The sequence below is a fragment of the Lissotriton vulgaris genome, chromosome 2_1 (assembly GCF_964263255.1).
Source record: "Lissotriton vulgaris chromosome 2_1, aLisVul1.2, whole genome shotgun sequence".
Classification (NCBI taxonomy): Eukaryota; Metazoa; Chordata; class Amphibia; order Caudata; family Salamandridae; genus Lissotriton; species Lissotriton vulgaris.
The window spans coordinates 924,226,746-924,252,855 of NC_141687.1; the positions used below are offsets into that span (position 1 = coordinate 924,226,746).

At 46.4% G+C, this 26,110-nt stretch overlaps 1 protein-coding gene across 1 annotated transcript in view; it reads right to left on the reverse strand.

Moving 5' to 3' along the window:
- The window catches only part of AIRIM (AFG2 interacting ribosome maturation factor), a 197,862-nt gene that overhangs the window by 88,186 nt on the left and 83,566 nt on the right, over positions 1–26,110 (reverse strand). Inside the window, exon 2 of the mRNA XM_086956451.1 lies at positions 12,944–13,121. The gene's annotated coding sequence lies outside the window, so the exon portion shown is untranslated. The remainder of the gene's footprint in view (positions 1–12,943; positions 13,122–26,110) is intronic.

Consider the following 26,110-nt stretch of genomic DNA (forward strand, 5'->3'; position numbering starts at 1 on the left):
TCATCCCCCAGGCCATGCTCTTCAACGCATACATGACCCCACTGGCCAACATCATCAGATACCAGGGTCTCAATATAATTTCCTACACATACAACACCTAACCCATCCTCTCACTCACCGACAACTCCATCACCACCAGAACCACCGTCAACAGATGCATGACAAACATCGTCGACTGGATGAAGAACAACAGCCTGCTGCTGAACACAGACAAGGCGGAAGTACTTCGCTAATGAGTACTTTGCTTCGGCACAGTCTGCGGTACGGGGAGTGGGTATCTTACTTTCTTCGGAGCTAGACTGGGAAATGGGAAAGGTGATTCAGGATAAAGGAGCGGGATGGATCTGGGTTGAGCTCTCAGTTAACGAAGTAGGTATTGTGCTGCTCAACTACTATGGGCCAATTTTCGGTGGCATTAATGCTCTGAGTCAGCTATACGATTTGTTGATAAATGCCCATGGCTCTATAATTATGGGAGGTGATTTTAATGTCATACAAGGTCTAGGCCTAGAAACATCCAATAAGGGTAAACAGCATTTAAAACCAAAGACAGTTAGAAATTCTGAAATCTTTGTGTCTTACTTTAAGAAAATTTATGAAGAGACCCAGCTAGTTAGCACCCAGCCTCTTGAGGATTATTTTACTGCAGTACAGCTTCCCATGATTACTAGGGATGACTGTAAGGCTCTGAATGAACCAATTACATCTTCAGAATTAAGGGAAATTGTACAAAGAATTGAGTGTGCTTAGGAAAGTGGCATTAATGTAATACCGATTAAAGACTAAGCTGTTTTTAGATGAACTTTCACAGTTTTCTGATACTCCTGTATAATCAGATCATGGGTGGGTTGCCTTTCTCTGTTAGATTCAAGGAATCAGTTGTGATTACTATCTTGAAGAAGGGTAAGGACCCAAAAGATTGAGCTCCTATCGCCCAATAAGTCTATTAAACGTAGATGTTGGAAAATGAGGCAGCATCTGTGAAACCTGCAAAAATAACATGAATAAGTTTGTCCATCACTAGAAACCAAACACCCAATTGTAGAGCCTGACTCTCAGAGGGTAACGTAGCAGAGCAGTCTGAGGTTTACTCAAGGGAGGTGTTGTGGGCTAGTAATCGCCATTTGCAGGTACGCAGAAATAACACTCACTAATTGATTGTCCAGGCTGTGCTTTGCTTTATAAAAGTAAGAGTACATTTATTAAACACACACACTACTCAATACTATGCACCAATTTACAAATATACATAAGCTGTTGGAATTACTTTGTGACATTGCCCAACACCTCCACCCCTCCCGCAGGGGGTTGGGGTCTAGTACCACCGCTCCCAGGTATGCACATCATCTTGCCTCCAATGCAGTTAGCACAATCCCTGTGGTGACCCACCCAATTATCTCAACAAGCATTTAAAATAGGTAGCCCTGTCTTGGTAACCCATAACTCTGACTGAGCATTTCCTACTAACCTTGAAGTATACACCTCTACATCTTAAGCGCTAGCAGTCTGGGTTCTTCACCTAAGCGCAGCAGCAAGAATACATGTTTAAGCATCACTTTAGATTGACAGTTCCTTCACATTTGTGGATCTTTAGAATGCATTGCAATTACAGTCCCTAAAGGAATCACATATGAAATCACAGGATTGGGCATATACAGCCAGACACCCTAGCAGGAATGTCTGACAACATAACCCCACTTTGCTTATGACATCACCATACACAGGTACTTCACATTACACAGGTGACTTTCAGTGCCTCTAAAAGAAATAACATTAGTAAATGCATTTCTGGTGCAACTACACCTCTTCGCCTCCAGGGGATGCCCTTCTCCAGACATCCCCAAATCAGCCCTTCACTCCTTGAGTCACTTCTCCATACACCCCCAGCTGCAGAACAAAAGTTCCAGCCCAGGAGGTGTTGTAATGATGGATGAGCCCTTGAGGGGTTATTCTTTTCAAGTCCCCATGAGACTTAGGAAGGGACTTCTCTTTGTGCGGGGGGGAGACTGTGCTTCTCCAATAAGCTCCCCCGGCACCTTTGCACCTGTGTGGTGGTGACCCCATTCTCCTGGGGCCACCACAAGCCAAGAAAACACTGTTTGCACTTGCAGGCCGATATTGGCATGCAAGACATTATAGGAACGTTTGCATATTCTAGCAGTGGCTTCCCCGCTGCTCTGGGGAGAGCCGAGCTGCCGTTCTGGCTGGCACTTCGTGCCTCATTCCTTCCTCTGTGGAGGGCCCGGTCCCACCCGGACCCCCAGGTGAGTGTACGGCTTGGGGAGCCCAGCTCCCGGCCGATCCGCCTATTTTTTGGGGGTCCGGTCCCACCCGGGCCCCTGGCTCCCGTTCTTGGTCCAGTCGGGGTCCCGGTCCCACCCAGGACCCCAGCATGCCTACACGGTGGAGGCAGCCTGGGAAGCCCGCCCCGGGCTGGCTCCCCACCCAGCCAGCACCCTTGCGTGCTGCTGCGTGACCCGGAACTCATTTTCCGGTCTGCCCGCTCCTGCGGGCAGACACGGAGGTTCCCGCCGGTGCAGGCGGACCTCAGGGGAGTGCGCCGGCACACCCTTTGCCTCCCACCAGCTTTGGGGGCCCGGAGATGGGGTCCCGGGCCCCTCCTCCTCTTCGCGGGGAGCACGCCGGCGCTCCTCGTCTTGAGCTTCTTTGGAGCCCGGGGATGGGTTCCCGGGCCCCTCTTCCTCCTTCGTGGGGAGCGCGCCTGCGCTCCCCGTGTTGCCCATCTTCACAGGAGCGCGATGGCGTTCCCCGGCTTTGTTTCGGGGCCTGGGGATGGGGTCCCGGGCCCCTAACGACTTCTTCGCGGGGAGACATGACGCCGCTCCCCGCCTCCTCACATTTTCGCTGGGAGCGTGAAGGCGCTCCCCGGCTTCGGCGGGGCCCGGAGTTGGGATCTTAGGCCCCTCTCCCCATCCAAAGGGGGGTGAGACGGTGCTCCCCTGCCTCCAGTTTTGGCAGGGGCCAGGGTGGGCTCCTGGCATCCTGCGGGGGCATTTTTCACAGAGAGCGCAACGGTGCTTCCTGACTTTTCTGCGTGTGGGGGCAGCCCCCGGGGACCTGAACCACCCCGGGGGCACATCATGGACCGGCGGCAGAGCCCCACGCGCTTCGTCGTTGGTCCTTCAGAGGTCAAAGTCGCCTACCTTCTGGGGGGTGTATCTCGGCCCCCTGGGGTCCGATTTTGGTGATCGTGGCCTCTTCTTGCTCCTGGTGGCGCTCCCCACCCCTTGGTAGCACTCTCTTTCACCCTCTGGGTCTCTGAGAGGGGGGATTCAGCCAGGAGCTCTCTTCACTGTGCCAGCCTTTCGCCTGGCTCTCCTCCTGGGCCTCTCTTCTCCCTGTGCAGAGGCCCCTGCTTCTGTGCATTGGTCCTGGTCTATTCTCCTGGCGCTGTTTAGGATCTTGGGATAGTCAGGGGGTTCCTCCTTCCAACAGCCCATTGCGCCCGGCTCCAGCACCTTCTGCCTCAGCTGACCACACCCCAGAGAGAGCTCCTCTACTTGTGCAAGTTCTTTTTAAGAAGTTTGGGAAGGGGTTAGCAGAAAGTCTCTGTTTGCCCTATCACACAGCGACACATCACTTCTCTGCCCCTGCTCCCTCCTTCCTGCCCAGGCCTCAGGGTTGGATCAAGATGGCGTCATCCAGGGTCTCCTGCCACATGGTCTCTGAAAAAGCACCTTTCTCCAGGGCTGCCTCCTCCCTGGTGCAGCCTGGTGCCTGGCAACCAATGATAGCTGCTGATGGATGAGCCTGTAGCTCCACCCATCTTCTCTTCCTTATAGAGGAGGCCTTAGCTCGTGGAAGAAAGGTTATCAATCCAACCTGCTGAGGGCAAGCCCCAGCCAGGCCCAGGGATTTGGCTGACTCAGAGAATTATGACATTTCTAGATGACCCAAAAGCAGTACAAATATGACTTTGGACTCTGCAGAATACTTCTTCTCACACCCGTTACAGTGGACTTTAGTGCATGTCTGGAATTTGTAGGCCTTGGGAAAGTAAAACTAGCCCATGTGCTCCCTATCCCCATAAAAGAATAATTGAATACACACTGTAAATACACTGCCTTTCCCTGGCATGTTTCTTGCCACTGTATAAAGCCCATTCCATGTCACCACCCAATTCTGCATAAGTCCTGCCACACCATTCACTTTGTAGCTGCTCCTAGACTGCTTACGCCAGGAATCTCCCCTGCGCAGCCCATACATGTGTGCACACGCATGTACACATGTGTCTGCATGTAACCAGCCTGGTGTCCTTCACTCCAGCTGCTGTGCAGCAGCTTGGTTAAGCCAGGGGGACACCAGTAAAATCCCCATGCTGTCTTTTTCATTATGCGATCACAATGGGTGAGTCCCAACTTATGAGGCTACCCCACAGTAAAAGCTCAACAATTAGGTGCTCAAAAAGCGAAAAAATCCGGGTGGCCCATAGTGTCAGAACCACCTTCTAACAGTAGACTACAAACTTTTTATGAAAATTTGGGCGAATAGGATCTCAGCATGTGCGCAAGGTGATACACGCCGACCAACAGGGTTTCTGCCCAGGTAATCGATGGCTGTGAATCCCTTTTTGGGTCTTGCAGAGAGACCTATTGCGGAGAAACCAGAAAGCTAAACCAGCGGATTTCCAGAAGTGCACGTCCTCGTGCACGAGCTTGCCCGAGCCTTTCAGCAGCATTTCTCCTCCTCTTATCATTTGCTCCTGCCTCCAAGAGCTTCAAAGGGATCTGCTTCCCCACCCACTGCTTCACACTTCACGGCCGGCAGGCCGTGACTCGCATTTCTCCTTCCTTCGTGCCCAGCCCCCCTCCCAGCGCTGCCTTGAAGGCTTTCCCCACCCTTCATCCTTACCTCCAAAAAGCGCTACATAACACAATCGCCTTTTGTTTCATGCTCCAATCCTTCACCCTGCTTTGGCCTGTCTTTCGTTCTGTTTTTTTTTTTGCTGCTTTATTTTTCTTATGCTCTGCTCCTAGTTCAGAATTTACTCGTTTGCTCTGCCCGAACTCTTTTCTTGTCCCTGACCCTGTGCCCTTACACTGCCCATTTTTGTTTCTAGTAATGTGATGTTTACCAGTTACTCCAACTTAAATGTGGCTGGGAAGCTTTCCCTTCCCTTCCCTCCGCCCCACCCCACCCCACCCCACCCCATCCTGCCTCCTGGACGTGATATCAGCTGGAGCCGTGCCACCCTCGAGCACCCAGCAGCCTGGGGAGTTTGTCATGCTTGTTATTGAATGTTATGGGGGTGACAAGTCCTCTTTAACATGCCCACGGGCATGTTTGAGTAATGAGATTATCTGCCACTGCCTCGGTTTCATCTTTTGTGCTTATGCTATGGCTGTTAGCAAAATCCAGCATCGCAGCATGAGGCACCGAAGTAACCCCGAAGGGTATGCATGGATGGGAGCTCTTTTGAGTGGAGGGGGCCTTCAAGGGCGCGCGCTCGGCCACCTTTAATTACCCCAACATTCCTCACGTCACAAACCACGAGACTTCAAAGCTGCCGCCCCCCCCCCCCTCGAAAAACGCCTGTGACCATATGAAGTGATCCAGGACAAGCTATCCTTACCTCCGAAAAGCGCTACATAACACACTCGGCTTTTTCTTCATGCTCCAATCCTTCACCCTGCTTTGGCCTGTCTTTCGTTCTTGTTTATATTGCTGCACAGCACATAAGTGCACACAATTTCACATCTGCCAGTCTACCATCCACTATTTATTTATTTGACTAATTTATAAAGTGCGGACTAGATCCGATGGGTGTCAGAAGGCTTTATATAAAAATAATTAAAGTACATAAAAACAATTAAAGTACATAAGCAACATTGTTGCTACGGACAACTTTGAAGACACAAGTTTAAAGTTCCAAACAAGCAAGAAGTGCATTTTTAAAAAAAGTAAGTTCGAGTGCCAATGGAGGATGGTCGTGTGAAAAATATGGCAAAGGAAACGTGCAAAAAAGAGAAGTCGATGTGACATTTAATTAAAGTATTTTAAATCTTCATGTCTATATTTCATATTGTAGCATTTTTTATTTGTGTGCAGATACGTGATTATTGATTATGGTTTGCTTAGCATTTGCAATGCAATAGGTCTTGCATTTATGCAAGTTTAAGCTATTGGCATTGTAAATGACAATGCCTTTTATTTATGTTTAAAAAAAAAGGCCTTTTAATTTACAATGCCAATAGCTCAAACTTGCGTAAATGTTGTATGTGCAGCTTGGCTCCTTCTATGATTGACCCTGGGCTTCATTTTATCGTCTATCGATAGGCGGAATGCTGTGTCTTTATTTCTTTTTATACCGCATCTCACATACTAAAGCAACCTAGCACTGTTAACACAGTCACATTTGTGTCTGCGGATAACTGATTGACTGCAGTGTAATCACACTTCAAAGGCTCAGCTCCCTGCCCCCCACCCTCACCCCCCACTCGCTCGCACATCAAAGGCTGCTGCTAGTTGGGGCACGCTACCAGGTGCTTAGGAACTGATCATTCTAACGGCTTCCACAACCCCATTGCTCTTAATCTCGGTATATTGTGCAAAAACCCATGTTTGTAATTTACTAGTTCTAAATTAAAAGACCGCACAGACAAAATGTTTACACCAGACCGTTTGATGCATTTATTTCTCTGTTTTTCGTTCTTGCTTCAAGCTTTTTTTCATCAAAATCCCATGTGTGCCTGCTATCTTTTTTTCAACGCAGGGCATTCGCCATTGTTCTCTTGGAGGCATGCATTGTGATATTTCCCTACGGTCAGGTGTACATTCTGTCCCTTCTTTTTATCCAACATATTCTCTGCGGTAGAAGCAGCAAGTGGAGCATATGGGCTGCTTTCTCTGCTGGAGAAGATCATTCTACTGTAGATTCAGATCCTGGCAGTTAAAATGAGAATTCGAGTTCATGCTTTATTGCTGCAGATTCTAATTCTTCTGCAATATCCCCCGGTGTCAGATGCGGAACTGGAAATCTTTTCATATCCAGATTAGGTGCTGAATGCTTCCAGGCATGAATAGTGGAGCAGCTGGCATTGCTTAAAGCGAGACTGTGCTCCGAAGGCACCTCATAAACTAGTCTTTGAGTTTTGCAACTAGTTTAGTCAACTTATTATATGTTTTCTAGTATTGCTCATCCACGAGTATTCATTCTAGAGCTATGGGTACTATGGTTGGCTTGTTTTCCTGATTGAGCTAAAAAATGAACTAATAACAGTGAACATGACTCATTCATTACACTTTGAACCACTCAACGCCACAGCACTGCTCAACGCCACAGCACCACTCAAAGCCACAGCACCACTCAACGCCACAGCACCACTCAACGCCACAGCACCACTCAACGCCACAGCACCACTCAACCCCACAGCACCACTCAACCCCACAGCACCACTCAACGCCACAGCACCACTCAACGCCACAGCACCACTCAACGCCACAGCACCACTCAACGCCACAGCATCACTCAACGCCACTGAATGCCACAGCATCACTCAGCACCACTGAATGCCACAGCATCACTCAGCACCACTGAATGCCACAGCATCACTCAGCACCACTGAATGCCACAGCATCACTCAGCACCACTGAATGCCACAGCATCACTCATGACCACTGAAGGTCACAGCATCACTCAGCACCACTGAAGGCCACAGCATCACTCAGCACCACTGAAGGCCATAGCATCGTGCAGCACCACTGAACGCCACAGCATCACTCTGTACAACCATTCAACAACAACTGGTTCTAATATGTTCTCTCAATGTTCCAAACTTTATTACAAATGTCACAAAAAGATGTTAATATTTCACTTCAGTTCTTGGATTTTCATCACAATAAAATACACTGAACATAATCTTCCCAAAAGTTATTTACAAAAGTTAAAGCTATTGCCATTATAAATTACAATAACTTTTATTTAAGTATTAATTATTAAAAAAAATAAAACCCATTATTATTTGTAATATTAATACATCTAAGTCATGTAAATACAACACATATTGCATTAAAATGCTATAGGTGTCACGTTTGCAAAAGTTAAAACTATTGGCATTGTAAATGACAAAGCTATTCATTTCGCTATTTTCAAAAACAACACATAAATAAAAAAAATGTCATTTACAATACTAATACCTCAAACTTTCCCAATCCAACATATTCTCTGCGGTAGAAGCAGCAAGTGGAGCATATGGGCTGCTTTCTCTGCTGGAGAAGATCATTCTACTGTAGATTCAGATTCTGGCAGTTTAAATGAGAATTCGAGTTCATGCTTTATTGCTGCAGATTCTAATTCTTCTGCAATATCCCCCGGTGTCAGATGCGGAACTGGAAATCTTTTCATATCCAGATTAGGTGCTGAATGCTTCCAGGCATGAATAGTGGAGCAGCTGGCATTGCTTAAAGCGAGACTGTGCTCCGAATGCACCTCATAAACTAGTCTTTGAGTTTTGCAACTAGTTTAGTCAACTTATTATATGTTTTCTAGTATTGCTCATCCACGAGTATTCATTCTAGAGCTATGGGTACTATGGTTGGCTTGTATTCCTGATTGAGCTCAAAAATGAACTAATAACAGTGAACATGACTCATTCATTACACTTTGAACCACTCAACGCCACAGCACCGCTCAACGCCACAGCACCACTCAAAGCCACAGCACCACTCAACGCCACAGCACCACTCAACGCCACAGCACCACTCAACGCCACAGCACCACTCAACGCCACAGCACCACTCAACCCCACAGCACCACTCAACGCCACAGCACCACTCAACGCCACAGCATCACTCAACGCCACTGAATGCCACAGCATCACTCAGCACCACTGAATGCCACAGCATCACTCAGCACCACTGAATGCCACAGCATCACTCAGCACCACTGAATGCCACAGCATCACTCAGCACCACTGAATGCCACAGCATCACTCAGCACCAGTGAATGCCACAGCATCACTCATGACCACTGAAGGTCACAGCATCACTCAGCATCATTGAAGGCCACAGCATCACTCAGCACCACTGAAGGCCATAGCATCGCTCAGCACCACTGAACGCCACAGCATCACTCTGTACAACCATTCAACAACAACTGGTTCTAATATGTTCTCTCAATGTTCCAAACTTTATTACAAATGTCACAAAAAGATGTTAATATTTCACTTCAGTTCTTGGATTTTCATCACAATAAAATACACTGAACATAATCTTCCCAAAAGTTATTTACAAAAGTTAAAGCTATTGCCATTATAAATTACAATAACTTTTATTTAAGTATTAATTATTTAAAAAAATAAAACCCATTATTATTTGTAATATTAATACATCTAAGTCATGTAAATACAACACATATTGCATTAAAATGCTATAGGTGTCACGTTTGCAAAAGTTAAAACTATTGGCATTGTAAATGACAAAGCTATTCATTTCGCTATTTTCAAAAACAACACATAAATAAAAAAAATGTCATTTACAATACTAATACCTCAAACTTTCCCAATGCGAGACCTATTGCATTGCAAATGCTTGTTTCTGATTGATTCAAGCTATCGATTATTTCTCAGCCAGGAAGGATAGAGCTGCTATTTTAATGATGGATGCAGAAAAAGCATTCCATCTGGTGGATTGGCAGGACTGTTTTTTTATCCTAGGGAAGTTCGGTTTTCCACTCTGCCTGATAGAGATGTTAAGAGGTATTTATAAGGGGACTACTGCAAAAATAATTATAAATGCACATCATGCGGGAAAAATGGTAATAAGGCGGGGTACTAGGCAGGGTTGCCCCCTCGCCCACCTTTTATTTTCTCTTTTTATTGTGCCATTGGCAATAAAGATCCGCTCTAATACATCAATTTTGGCCCCCATAACTGGAATGCTGTGATTTGATTTTATATTTGAACCCAGTTAAGGCAAACATCCAGTCCGTGCTTGGGGAAATCCAGGCGTTTAGAGCTGGGGGGTGGGAGGGGAGGGACCAAGGTTAATCAGTCTAAAACTGAGCTTCTTTTTTTAATTCACTGGAAGCTGATCTTCCTGAAAGATTAAAATTCCTGCCATTTAGACCCATTAGGTATATTCGGGCTTTTACGTTACAGCCAATTTCTCTTAACTGTTTCATTTAAAATATGTAATAACTCTTAATAAAATACAAAATCTCTTAGAAAGATGGTCGCTTTTACCATTGTCTATAGTAGGTCAAGCCTCCCTAATATAAATGTCTATACTGCTTTTGCTTATATTCCTGTTTATAAATCTTCTTTTAAAAATACCAATCTCATATTGTAATGAAGTGGATAAAATTATCCATGAGTTCATATAGGGGGGAAAAACACGGATTAAGCTATCTATTTTACAATTAGATATAGAGCAGGGGGGAATTGCACTGCCTCAGTTTTCTACCTATTATCAAGCTGCGCTACTTAGTTTACTATCCCTGGTAGCGGCCCCTTCCTCAAAATTCGATAAGTTTTTATTAAGTTCTATACTAATAGAAAGTGCAACTAAGCTACCAGCATTTCTGAGCACCACGAAATTACCTAAAAAGACAAGATATAAGATAGTGAATATAATTGTAAATCGTATGCAGTGATTTTATAAAAACTACAATGTCGCAACATGCCACACATACACCTTTCTCCAAGACTGTGAACTATGGGGTCTTCAGCACTCACAAAAGGGATTGCAGTCCTATAATATTTTCTGCTTTCGTAGGTTAGGTGCCTTATATATATCAGTTCTAACTTGATAGAGTGGGAAGCATTTGTATTTCGAGCTGAACCCCAAAGTCGATGTCTCTGGTTAAGCTTTGGGCATATAACAGGTTTTTGTTGCAAATAAGTACAAAATAATTAATGAGAGGGTAAGAATTATCCTAAAAGCAGCCGTTGAGTTGAACCTAAGTGGTTTTGGAAATTGGTACAGGTTACTGCACCAGGGACCGAATAAGAGTCTAGTTGAGGCAATGCTGCCTAAAATTGCTCAGGAAACTAATTGTAAGTTTAATATTCAGGAATGGAAACGAGTGTGTGAGCTCAGTAATAGGGATCTGAAGGCAGCCAACTTCATAAGAACATTGTTTCTTTCAAGATGGCTGGTGTAGTATACTCCCCTTAAACTACATGAATGGTTTCCATCTATCCCAAATTAATGTATTCATTGCGGTTCACCAGGGGCAGGGGACTAAATACATATATTTTTTACATGTCCTAAACTACAACACTTCTGGGAGGAGGCGTTTAGGTTTATTAGTGACTGGACGTATAAAGATATTCTACCTTCAACGTCGCTGGCCTTATTTGGCTTTTCTCACATAATTTGTCAACTACCAAAATATAGGCAATATTTTGTTTTCTTAGGCATAGCAGTAGCCAGATCCTTGGTGCTGCAAAATTGAAAATCACAGAAGGTGCCTACAATGGCACAGTGGCTTCCAAAGTTGGACCGGACCTAACAATTTGAGGTGGCCTATGCAAAAAGGGTAGGGGCGCTTTGCAGATTTAGGACGACTTTGGAGGGCGACGTTTTGGTCACACAAGCAAACCAAAATGTGTAAAGTAGGCTACGCTTTGTGTAGTGAAAAGTGAGGGGGTTTGTACTGCACAAACTGTCTGTTTTTAACTGCTAAATCATTGCTAGTATCCAGCAATATGTTTTGTACTTTTCTAATTGTATTTTAGGTAACCTTTGTCTTGTTATACAGAATATTGGTTTTACATGATGTAAAATAGAATTTTAATTTATGATATTTATTGTCTAATGAAATGTGAGAACGGGTCTTATGAACGACCGCAAGTCTTTTTTTATGTACCATGATTATTAGATCTGTTATCCACGCTCAATAATAAAAAATAAAAAGGCGAAAGTACTGATCTTTGGCAACAGCAGTAAAATATGGAATGCTTCCTAGTAGCCATCAGACCTATGGCCTACACCCACTCCCTCCAACCACGCCAGAAACCTCAGACTCATAATTAACAACAAGCTCACCATGAAATCACAGAACAATGCCGTCTCCTCCACCGCCTATCTCACTGAGCATGCTACATAATATCTTCAAGTGGCTACAGCTACATATGAAACCAAAGCCCTCATCACCAAACGACTGGACTATGGCAATGCCCTCTACATAGGAATTGTCGCACACCTTCTACAGATACTTCAAACCATACAGAACGCCGCAGCCAGGCTGTGAGAGGCTGGCCTGCTATAGGATGTCCACTACTGTAAGTGGGCACCCTGCACCAGTCCAGACAACCCTTATGGTGATCTAAGAGGTCTCAGACAACCTTAGAAAGCTCTCTAAGTGGTATATGTGGAAAGCAGCCTTCAGGCTTAGTGCAGAAGGAGTGTAAAGCAGCCTGTTTTACCAGAATGCAATCTTATATGTATTGATTAAATGAAAAAGAACCACACAATGTATTTATAAAAAGATGGTTTTTTTTTCTTAGTCCTCATTGCCCAGGTTTACAAAAGACAATTATCCGAACACTGTGGTCTCCCTCGAGATGGCACCATCGGGTGACCTTTTATTTTTTTAGACCCGGGGTGGTACACTCTAAACCTTACTTTCTATACCCTACCATAGATGGCTAGTTTCTCTAGCCCGTCTGTAAAGCCACCACCAGAGTATTTAAGCAAAATGGTACAGAGGCCTGATCATTGGACTATTATATACATGAATATTCCCAATTCTCATAGGGGAGCCAGAACTCATTTTTTTACTTTTCCATGCTCTATCTAACCGATTAACATATTTTATTGAGGCCAACCATTCTACTTTTGTTGGGGGAATTGTTTTTAACCAATTTTTACATATTTCCCTACAGACAAGCCATACTAGATAGAATATGCATTTTTAAAACATTTTTAACAAGAATTCATGATTTCCCGGAATCACAAAGAAAACCAAAGTTTTGCTTACCTGGAGCGTTTCTCTAACTATTTAAAGTAGCGTCTTGCTCACATCCAGCCAGAACCCTTGGATCGCCGGGCATTCCAAGAACATATGTATATCATCACCTTTTTCTTTACTACATTTGGGACATCTTGGAATTTCTCATTTCCCGAGTTTTTAAAATTTATGTGACATCCAATAAACCCTGTGGAGACAAAAATAGATGGTTCCGCCTTAAATTTGCAGCACGTACCATGGAGTATAGCATGTCACAAGATGCTTGCCATAAATCTTCCATCTACTCTCCTGGTAAGTTCTTTTCTCACAGTACCGTTGGCAACTTGAAATCTCCGTCTGATATTAACAGCCAGTGCCATATTGTCACCTCTTTTTTCAATATTGCACCACTTGTCAGGCAAGCTTCCAATTCATTAGACAGTCCCGCACCAAGACCATCCGTAAGGCTCCAGCTCTTTATTTGAAGTTACTTAAAACTAGACAGTCGAGCGTTAGCTAACTCTTGACCTTCTTCCCAGGAAATTAAAACTCCTTTCTCCATCAGTTGTCCCCATACTGTTATTCCTGCTTTTTTAATGGAAGGGCTAAACAGTCCTTAGACCATTCCTGAGATCCCAGAGAGTCACAAATAGGAGCCATTTCACTATAGTAGTTAAGTTTTAGTTCTTTCCTGACTTTATACCATTTAGTTGCAAAGCCTTGTAGGGTTTTCAGATGCACATTTTTAAAATATCGTGGATGTCCATATTTATATACAAAGCCATACTCGCCCCCTTTTACGCCACTTAGCATTACTGTAAACATCTTCCCAACTTCCGAACTAGGCCCCCTTTGTCATATTGCAGTCTTAACTTTTTCCATGATATTCTTACACCCTTAGAGGCCCAAATAAAAATAGTGATTTTTGACTAGATCTTTTTAAGCCAATCTTCCTTAAAGGCCGTGGGGATATTTTGAAATAGAAAGGTAATGTGTGGAAGGATTGACATCTTAACAAGATTAACCATTCCATAAATAGAGAGAGGCAAATAAGACCAACCAAGTAAAAGTTTCCCCACTTCCTTATTGATCTTCTGGATGTTGGTTTCAGGTATTTGCTAAATTTTTTTACCAATCCTAATACCTAGGTATCTCATTTCTTCTTTAACACAGCTCAATTGTGTAACAATATTCCTTGCCATTATGACAGTTTTGCTTTCATTTATCTCGTAACCTGAGGTCCCACCAAAACAAACTGCCAGATCATATACTACTGGTAATGCAAGAGCAAGATCGGATGTGCATATCACCAGATCGTCTACATATAATCCCACTTTCTTTTCCCAGCCTCGAGTTTTAAAGGGTATTATACTTTCATGTTTTCTTATTTTCTCCGCTCGGGGTTCAATATAAATGTTAAAAGGTAAGGAGGATAGCGGACACCCCTGTCTTGTCTCCCTGTGAATATTGAAGGCTTTAGATATATTCCCATTTACTAGTATTCTGGCTATGGGGTCTTTATATAGCCGGTTTATTGCCTTACAAAAGTTTTCCCCTAAGTTAGACAGTCTTAGAATTTCCTGTAGGTAAGTCCAGTTTACGTGAACAAAAGCTTTGCAATGACCGCCAGGATTCTATTCTATAACCAATAGGTTGCACACAATGGGTATTTTAAACAGAGCTACCTGTAGTCAGCAAGATGCCTGCAGCTAATATATTTGCTGTTTCTGCCTTCTCTTTGTCTCATTCCCTCCCTACTTACTTTTTTGTTTGAGCCCTTTTTTGACTGCCCATCTCTTTCTTGCACTTCACAGTACTTTTGACCCTATTATTTTTTGGTTACTATCGTTCTATATCTTCCCTTCTGTTTGTTGCTACGATTTTCGTTTTACCTTTATTCAGTGCCAGCTAGTGAAAAAAGTAGGTATAAAAGCTGTAATAACCTCAGAACTGTTTTAAACAAATGAAGCAAGTGAGTCTGCCTTCCAGGAGTGTTTGTGGATGTGAGGGGTTCACCCTCAATAAAACTTTAAAACAAGTATTTAGTGTCCTACCACATGGAATCACTGGCTCACACAAATACGCATAGACTGTTTTATATCTCTATGCAATCTGCCTTTTTGTGTGCCTCCTAATTTCTGCCCTGTTTTTCATTTCCCATGCCTCTGTCTGGATGCATTAGAACATTAAAATAAGAACTATTAACTTTGCCAGTACTTGTTTTAATTCACCATCAGCCATGTTGGAAAGTTAAATTGAAAAGGTTTGCAGGTGTGTTACAATGAATGCCTTCACATCGGCAGCAATCTTGGAATGGCTTTTCTTTATCAGAAACCTCATTCCAGCATGACTGCCGGTGCAGTGCAAACAAACACTGGCAAAGAAAATAGCATTCTCTTGTAAAGGTGAACCATATTTGCTTTGCCTATGCTTGTATTAGGATGCATTGATTTCCCCTGCCATATACCAAACTTTTGCTATGCACAGTGAGATTGACCAAAGGCTGGTTCCTGCAACCAACCCACTACTGGCGGTCCCTGTTGCATGTCCTTTAGTCAAGCACAGCAGGGGTTGGCCATATGGCCTGATCTACTACCAGATCTGGAGCACAAGCCTTGGCGTCGCATTAAGATCTTTTCTGAACGACAGTCTTTTTTAAAAATAATTGTAATGAAAATTAAGCCATTGTGACAAAATGGTGTGCTTTTTCAGAATACCAAATGTCAGCTGCACAATCACGATTTTCTTGAAAATCACAATTTCACTCTGGAGGACAAATGTTTCTGTTTTATTGCCCCTAATTTTTTACAACTCTCAATGCACCTCAGCAGACCCCTGGGAAGTAGCACCTCTCATAGTGCCAACTTTGAAGTGGATTTTTATTTTCCTCCATGCGAAAAATGTTGTACTAAATCGCAATGTTGCTTATGTCAGTGGTTGAACAGCTCTGAGCCACACCCCGGGGGGAAGTCACTGTTATCGACAATCTGCAACATCAGGGAGGGGGAAGGATGTCAACGTCTTGCGGAGGGCAATGCTGTCCTAGACTTTCATCGTTGGAGCTGTCACTGGTGAAGAATATAACGCCCATGCCCTAAATTTGCAAGGAAGCCAGGCCTCCCGCCAAATGTTTACACCCGCTACCGTCTGGTCCATAAAAGGACCAATGTTTTTCGGGGAGGTGACTATTCCATTCCATAAGATATCGGAGTTGCATGGCTTGGTAATACAGATTGATCAGGGGGAGCCCCAAACCACCTTTACCCTTTGGCCGCACTTGTTGGCTGACTGGATGATTTATTAATAGCGGGTTGTAAAGAGCGTATCGCAGCGGGAGAGGGGACCAATAGGACCGTCTGAAAGATGTAAAGAATATGCTGCGATACCGTCATTTTGACCACTGCAATGCACCCCGACCAGGCCAGCCGTCGAGGACTCCAAGCAGTCAGCGATTTATTTGTCTGGTCAAGGATGGTCCTGTAGTTTGACTCCAGGGTCTTTGCTATTGTGGGAGCAAGCTGTACACCCAAATACTGGCTGGGCTCTGTCGACTAGACCAAGGGGAACTGGATGCGAGGAGCCACCTCATGGGAAGGGGTGACGGACAAGTTCAAGATCTGAGACTTTGTAATGTTAACTTTAAACCCTGCGACGTTGCTGAAGCGCTGCTACTTCTCCAGTAAGTTCAGCCAAACCGAATGCCTGCAATCTGTGGGTTGTACCTAATGCGCTGCACCATGGGCTATATACAGAGTGCAAAGAGGAGTGGAGATAGAGGACACCCCTGGCAGGTGCTGTGCGTTATTGAGAATGTAGCCAATGATGTCCCGTTAACTCGGACGAATGCTCTGGAGGCCCTATAAATACAACCTTTCCACCTAAGAAATGTATCTACAAATCCAAAATGATGTAGCATTTCAAACAGGTATGGCCTCTGATTGTGGTTGAACGATTTCTCTGCTGGGATGAAGAGGAGAAGACTTCCTTTCGGGATCTCCTAGTGATGTCCAGGAGGTGGAACAGCCTTTCAGTATTGTCCCCTCCTGGTCTCATAGTGTTAAAGATTAGACTGCAAACGTCAACATTATCGGCGCCATCTTGCCCCTTTCGAGCCCATTCGTGCGCGTAAGCGGCAGCCATTTTGAGCACCATGGCCTCCCTGCCCCTCGCTGATAGCCAGCGCGTCTCTCTCTCTCCTAACCTCGCAAGCATCCCCCGCACGCTGACAACCCCCGCTCTCTCATGCCTTGGGTCATAAACCCCTCTTCAGCGCAGCTCCGCCACAGAATCCCATCCTGTTCCCAGCGCGACACCTCCCTTCATTCCTTTCATGGTCTCAGATCCTTTTGATGCAAACCCCCTTTCCCTGTGTCCCCGTTTGTCTTCCTTGTTCCCAGGGCGCCACCTGGCCCTGCGGATACTGTTTATTACCCCGTACAGTAGGAAGCTTCCCCTCCCCATCAAAAGACCCTCGAGCTGATCAAAGCCCCCACCCTATGAGATCCGATCAACTCCACGCATTCCGTGAATCGGCGGAATGCCCTGCTGCGCGACAATCATCACCTGTTGTGACCGGGGTGGGGAATTCAACTGTAAAGGTATGTGGGAACGGGCCTGAAGGGGAGATTCCTAGGAGGTTCTTTCAAATATCAAAGTGTTGCGAGAATGTGTTACGTGCAATAAAGGTCATAAACCCTAGTATAAGAGGCCAGGCCTCAGAGATGTGGTTAGAGCACCTCGTGACGATACTTGCTGTCTGAATTGATGTGTTCTCCTCCGGAGAGAATAAAATCCTCGTTTCCTGCCTTCCAGTCTCCAGCGCCTGCTTCTTCATTGATTAATATTGGTGGGTCATAGAGGCGACACCGCCGGGCAACATAAAAGGGGTCTTTGGTTACTGGTTGTCTTTGAACCCCTTTTAAAATTTGGCGTCCCAAGCGTGGGGCCCATCAGCGACTCGTGGATCCAGTGGGAGAGGTCCTGGCGACAGAGTGACAACTGCAACGATCGGAAGGTACCCTGTCCGATAGACCCTCGTCTGACAGCCGATCATCCGAACTTCACTGGTTCCGAACAGACCTCTCTCGAGTGATCTGCAGTCCTGACTGGGAACCATCAGGAGTGCCACGAGGAGTACGAAGAGAAGAGGACGATCGGGCGCTGGATTCGGAAGACAAGAAACTGTCCATGCGGTCCGGGTAAGGTCGTGTAAACACGACGAATTGCGAAAGTGATTGATAATTGATGAGAAAATACTAGTATTACTTTTTGTTAATTTATTTGGAGATTCACTGTCTGCAAACGGAGAAACAACAGGCTCTCCCTTTATAAACAGTGAAGGATAGGTACGCATCCGTCGGACCTATCTTTCTCCCCCACTGAACAATTGCCCCTCCCCCCATTGATTAACTGTTATAGATTGTTTTCTGGAGATTCTCTGTCTGCAAACAGGGAAGAATAGGTCCCCTCTTTGCAGATAGTGAAAGGGTAGGTGACGCGGACCTTTGCGAGCCTACTTATTCTCCCCATTGACCATATTGATTTTTTATTTTTGACCTAACATTGATTGCTCAAGATTGGTTCATGAGGTATTCATTGCCTGCAAACAACGTAGAATAGAAATATTCTGTCTAGTCTTTGCACGCAGTGATAAGATAGGTAGTGCTGACTATTATCCCCATTGTGATCCGTCATGCCTGTCTTCTCCCCACTGGTTAGTAGCCTGTTTAGCCCGGACCGCTTATTAGAGATGAACCATCCGGCTCCGCTGGAAGGCACCCCTAATAAGGACATGTTCATGAAGCATGGATTAATCGCTATAGCCTATAGCCAGCTGTGGCATAAATATACGAAAAAGGATCGAGAAAGTCAGTGGCCACTGATAGGATCCTTTGAAGACGATAAAATAAACACACTAGAAACAGCCCTTGGTAAAAACAAGACGACGCCCACTATGCTTGACAGCTTCGGCATGTGGCGAAAAGAAGCCGAACAACGTAAAAAGAGAACTGAGAGTAGGTTGGGAAAAGAGCTGCGGAAAGCAGCCCACCTAGCGGCCCAGAAACTAGAGAAAGAGATAAAAGAAAGAGAGGATACCAAACAGAAACTAGAAATAGAAACGTCAAGCCAGTGTCTGGTCAGAACACCCTCCACGCTCTACCCTGAATTACACTCGAAACAGCGAACCAACGATGATCTGCTGCTAGGTCCTCCGATCATCCACATGCCCCCTCCATATGCCCCTTCCCAACCCTTAGCACAGCACCCACTACCCCCAGGTACAAACGAGAGTAGCACCACGGCTTTAGCCCCCATGGCCTCTGTGCCGGCTGAACTCCTTGTATTAGATGCTACGCAAACGACAACGTTGAGCGACCCAGAGTCCCGAAGGGTTGGTCCTGCAAAAACATACAGACTAAGCAAAAATGAGCGAGCAGGGGTCGACAAGATAGCAAAGATACTGGTAGAGAAGAGGGAAGATGAAGAGTCCGTCACGGATGTGTTTAATTCTTATACAGGGAGTCACAGACGACACTTTACTGTACAACTGTGTTATCACGTCTTAAACGCATACGAGGACCGATATCAAGAAAAAGGTCCCCAGAGCCTAACGACTCTGTACCGGAAGGTCGATATCGGGGATGAGAGTGAGAGTGATGTGACGGACCTACTTACGCGTACGCTTGAGGTTTTCCGCCACCTCACTGAACAAAAGCCGAAAATCGAATCCACAACATCCGTAGCAACCGAACCACAAACTGAACGATCTAACACCATGATGCCGATACGAGAGGCTGCCCCTTACTGGGTTCCTCCACGAGGTGAAGGGACTCACGATGACGCAAACAACAAAGATGCAAAGGGAAGGGTAGTGTACAATTGGGTCTACCAACCATGGGACCGGCAAGAGATTCTGACCTTCCGGAAATCTCTGCCTGACCTACAAAAAAACCCCACTGCCTTCTATAGTGAGTTGGGTACAGCCCTAGGATCGACGATTATGACCCTGGCTGACATCGACTTGTTTTTCGGGTTATGTCTACCAGCTGATGTGTGGAAGCAAATCCGGAAAGTCGACCACTCTGAGCTGTTTGGACATAACTGGTCACAACTCGATGGCATAGACAGACAACGAGAACCCGGACAAAAGCCTTTGAAAGCCATTTTAGACCTCCCGGATAAAATCGTACAGAAATTAAAAACCCTTATCCCAGAGAAGAAAGTGGACTGGTCGATAGTAACGGCCTGTCGCCAGAAACCTCAGGAGGATGTATCGGAATACTTCTCCCGGTTTGAAACGGTGTTCTCCGATTACAGCGGCCAGGACTTGACCACTGCAACCGGACACCATCTGTTTGTCCAGAATTACGTTAAGGGTTTATCACCGGAGGTCTCGCAGAAACTGCAGGCCAGCGAAAGTAGTTGGGCAGCCTCCAAACCTACGGCTATCCTCCAGATGGCCCAATATTATGAACATCAGAAAAACGAAAACGATAGAACAACAGAGAGAAAGAAGAAAGATTTAAAGGAGAGGGTGATGATGGCTCAACTGCAAGGGGTGACTATGGGACGAGACCAATACCGGGGAAACCATCAGATGAACGTCCCTAAAACTGCACCTCCCAAGGACCGTACTTCGACCCCCCACATTGGACGTACAGACATTAGAGAGGACCAGTGTGCTTTCTGTAAGGGAACGGGCCACTGGAAATCTCAGTGCCCAGTTCTTTTGGAACTCATCAGAAATAGAGATCCTAGGGATACAGCAAGTGAACCAAGAAATAGGGGACCACAGCGAGGGCCCCCAAACAACGCAACTAATGATAGATCAGGTAGGCCAAACACATTTGACCGACCCCGACAGAACCAATGCCAGCAATCTGACTACGATGATGTTCATGACTTTGCATAGGACTGCCTAGGGCAAGGGAGGGATCCAGTCGAGCTCCATGTTGACCAGCAAGGCCCTTATGTCACTGCTAAGGTCTTGGGTACAAAGTCACCATTCCTGGTAGACACTGGCGCAACACGTAGTGCATTATCTAAATGACTGATTCCAAGGGCACCCTTGTCTGGCTCACTAATAACATCAACAGGTTTCGATGGAACGCCCTCCACTAACCCTTTGTCCGCCCCGATCCTCTTTGACTTAGAAAACAACACCACCGACACCACGTTTTTGCTTTCCTCCAATAGCCCTGACGCAATTATGGGACTCGACTTATTGAAACACTTCCGAGCAACGATTAGATGTTCCCAAGATGGAGTCCGAGTTTTCCTTTACGACAATCCCGTTCTGCTTAGGCATTGCCCCCCCAGACACATGTTTTCCATCACCGACGCTGACACTTCCCTGCTTGACACTCTGCCACCGTATCTGTGGGCCAAAACGGATTCGGATGTAGGGCGCATGATGATCGACCCAGTGCACATTACTGTTCGACCAGATGCAACACTCCCAAAACTTCCACAATATCGGATATCGCCCGAGGGCGAGAAGGCATTGGTAGAAATCATCCAATCACTGATAGACGCAGGAGTGGTAGAGGAAGTGGTTAGCAACGTTTGCAACAGCCCAATCTTGCCCATCATTAAGAAACAGGGAGAAGGAGATGAGAAAGCATACCGCTTCATCATTGACCTTCGAGAGATCAACAAAGTGGTGGTACCCCAGTACCCTGTGGTCTCGGACATTACCACCATCCTGACTTTGATTCCCTCCACTGCCACCACCTTCACTGTCATTGACCTCAAAAACGCATTCTTTTCCATCCCCATCCACCCAGACAGCCGATATCTCTTCGGTTTCACCCTAAAAGCCCGCTCATATAGGTTCTGCCGAGCACCCCAGGGCTACACAGAAAGCCCTAGCATCTACAGCCAGGCCCTCAAGAGACAACTGGATCAAGTCCAGTTACCCGATGGAGTGGTGTTAGTGCAATATGTCGATGACATCCTCTTGGCAGCCGACACCACTCCACTAGCTGTCACAGCCACCATTCAACTCCTGCACTTCCTTGCAGAAAATGGCCACAAGGTCTCTAAGAAGAAGTTGCAATTCTGCCAACCCCAGGTCACTTACCTAGGCCACCTTTTGTCCAAAGACGGGAGAAAACTGACTCCTGACCGGATCCAAACCATTCTCGACACCCCCATCCCTAGGACCCAGAAACAGGTCCGATCCCTACTAGGCCTCACCTCCTTCTGCCGACAGTGGTTACCCAACTTTAGCCTCGTAGTAAAACCACTGCTTTCACTGCTAGCTAAGGATATCCCTTTCCCACTCCCTTGGACCCCTGAGTGTCAGGCTTCCTTCATGCAACTACGAGATGCCCTTTGCTCGCCCCCTGTGTTGGGTACCCCCGATTACACAAAGCCCTTCTCCCTTTACACTCACGAAAGGGAGGGGTGCGCTTTATCTGTCCTGACCCAGTCCATCGGCTCAAAGCAACGACCATGCGCTTACTTCTCAGCCACCCTTGATCCTGTAGCCAGAGCCCTGCCTGCTTGCCTTCGAGCTGTAGCTGCTGCTGCGATCTCTATCCGACAGAGTGAGGGGATCGTACTCTCGAATTCCCTCACAGTACTGGTACCCCATGCAGTTGACACCCTCCTAAACCAAACCAAAACGCAACACCTGACGAGTGCACGACTGACTGGATACGAACTGACTCTGCTCGCACCCCACATCACTCTGAAGAGATGCACCACACTGAACCCAGCAACCCTGCTGCCCTTACCAGAAAACGATCCCAATGCGCACCCTGTACACGACTGTGTGACCCTCACAGACGAACAGACCAGAAGTAGGGTTGACCTCAGAGACACGGCCTTTCCCGACCCCGATGGAGAGCTGTGGGTGGACGGTTCTTGCATCAAACTCCCCGATGGCACCACTTCAGCTGCCTATGCAGTCACCACGGCTCGAACTGTAGTCGAGACAGCCCGCATAACGCAACGATCTGCCCAGGCAGCGGAACTGATTGCCCTGACACGAGCCTGTATTCTAGCAGCAGGAACCACAGCAAACATTTACACCGACAGCCAGTATGCCTTCGGGGTGGTTCACCATTTTGGGCTCCTTTGGAGGGAGAGGGGATTCTTGACCTCACACGGCACCCCCATTTTGCACGGGGATCTAGTCTCCGCCTTGATCGAAGCCGTCCTTCTCCCCAAAAAGCTTGCAGTCATCAAATGCCAGGCACACAAAAAGGTGACAGACATTATTGGACAGGGAAATGCACTAGCCGACATCACTGCCCGAACGACAGCTGAAAATAGGACGACAACACGCATGTACGTGACCAGGTCACAAGCAGAAAAATGGTCTGACGCTAGGGACACTATTAGAGACATTCAAATGGCTAGCACACAACACGAACTGACTGAATGGACACGGGTGGGATTGAAAGATGACGAAGGCTGCTGGCGGACAAAAGACACAAACAAATGGTTGCTACCTGACTCGTATCTGATTCCCATGCTGACTATGGCACACTCCCCTGCCCACATAGGATCAGCCCCCATGATTGAACTTGTCTCCAGAGTTTGGCACAATGATAAGATCACAGAGTCCGCCAAGCGTCTGGTCCAACAATGCTTGATATGCCTGCAACACAACCCCGGGAAAGGAACTGTAGTACTCCGGGGAGGGTTTGGGGTCCCAAATCACCCGTTTGAAGTCCTGCAGATGGACTACATCCAACTAGACAGATGTCAAGGCCTGAAATATGTACTTGTTGTGGTATGCGCATTTAGCAAATGGGTGGAAGCATACCCAACCCGTGACAACACTGCTATGGCCACAGCAAAAGTACTGTTAAAGGAGTTTTTCCCCCGTTACGGCCTTTGTCGAATTTTGTGGAGCGACAATGGCCCCCACTTCGTAGCCGAACATGCCACTCTCCTTCCCCTGAAACATGCCACTCTCCTTCCCCTGAAAAAGAATCCAAATGGCGCTCCGGATGATCTAAGTAATCTCCGCCCAATCTCCCTTCTAGCAGCCCCGGGCAAAATGCTCGAAAAATTGATACAACGTCAATTGAACAGATTTATCGAGGACAACGAGATTCTGCATGAAACTCAATCAGGCTTCAGATCGGGATTTAGCACCGAGACTGCCCTCATTGAGGTGGCTGAGTCGATTAGATGGTCTTTAGATTCAGGAGCATCAGCCATGCTGGTACTCCTGGATCTATCAGCCGCATTTGATACGGTGGATCACGACAGATTGATCTCACGGCTGAAGGATATCGGACTGAAAGATAAAGCGTTGGGCTGGCTACAATCCTATATTACAGATCGCTCCCAGAAAGTAGCGATGGGCACCTTCACCTCAAAACCAAAACACCTCAAGTGTGGCGTCCCTCAGGGGTCGGCTCTCAGCCCATTACTTTTTAATGTTTATTTAGCCCCACTCTTTACCTTGATCTCAAAATGGGGAGTAAAGGCAATTTCGTATGCAGATGATACGCAATTAGTCTTCCCTTTCTCTGACGTATCTGAGGCAGCCTTCAGCAAATTGAGGGGATGTCTTCGGGATATTTCCAGCTGGATGAATACTAACAAATTAAAACTGAATGCTGGCAAAACGGAGGTTGTCTTTTTTGGCAAACATAATCGTCCTCCCTCTGACTTGTGGTGGCCTCCTGAAATGGGTCCCCCTCCTCCCCCTAGCACCTATGCGAAGAACTTAGGTGTCAGATGGGACGAGGGTCTCTCCTTTTCGTCACACATACAACAAGTCACAACTGGCTGTCTTTTCAAACTTAGGAACCTTCGGAAGTTCCTTGCGCTTTTGCCAGCAGACTGCCGAAAAATGGTAGTCCATGCAACAGTTACATCCAGATTGGACTACGCGAATGGCCTATATCTTGGCCTACCCAAATACTTGGTACATCGCCTGCAGATCGTGCAGAATGCGGCTGCGAGACTGCTAAAACACATCCCTTTTAGACAGCATGTCTCTCCGCATCTACACGACCTGCATTGGCTCCCTGTGGCTAGTAGAATAAAGTTCAAAGCTCTAACCCTGGCGTTCAGAGCACTTAAGGGGTCCTGTCCTGATTACTTAAAACTTAGACTCCCCAGGTATCACCAGGAGAGGCACCTGCGTTCTAACGCTCGGCTTCAGCTCCTCGTCCCTCGCGCCAAAAAAGCCAGACTCGGTGGCAGGTCCTTCTCTGCTAACACGGCAATTCTTTGGAATACCCTGCCGGTCGCCATCCAAGCTGCCACGACTGAATCCGGTTTCAAGAAGCTAATAAAGACCTGGCTTTTTGCCCAGAAAAAATAAGCACTCTCCCCCCTTTTTTGTTTTTCCTGCCTAACAAGAGTTGCCCACCTAGCGCCGGGACACCTCCTTGTGAGGTAGCTGATCGCGCTTTAGAAATATCAGTATTATTATTATTATTATTATCCAACTCATTTTGAAGGGGTTGGGTGTAAAACAAAAGTTCCACGCAGTCTTCCACCCCCAATCTGCTGGACTAGTTGAACGACATAACGCCACACTGAAACTAAAATTGGCCAAAATAGTGGCTACCACAGGACTGAAATGGCCAGACGCACTCCCCCTGGCATTGCTCTCAATGCGTTCCACCCCTACCAAACACCAATTGATACCATACGAGGTTGTATTCGGCCGGCCTATGAATGTCTGGTCTGCACCGAAACCAACTTCCATTCATGACGTCCCGGACGTCCTAATGTCTGATTACTTATGCCAGTTGACTAAAACACTGTCTGTTATCCATCAACAGGTGCTGCATGCCATCCCTGACACTTCCAGGGGTCCCGGACACACCATCCAGCCTGGGGATTTCGTCCTGATCCGGAACTTCCAGCGTGCCAAGAGTCTGGAACCCCGGTGGACGGGCCCCTGGCAAGTCCTCATCACCACCCGAACAGCACTTCGAGTGGAGGGAAAACGCAACTGGCTGCACGCACACCACTGTAAGAAGGTCTCCTCGACCCTGACCTCGACCGAAAACATCGACAACCAAGAAGAGCTCCTGAACAAGGACCGACCGTCACTAACCTGCTATCCTGATACCGAAGCACTTGAACTTTCAAAATTCTCTGATCCCACTGTGCCGTCGAGAGAAGGGTATTTCCTGCGTCGAAAGGAGGGAGCTTCGGCTAAGTAGACCACGGACTGAGTTAAATCTCAGAACGGTGACCTAAACACTACCAAGG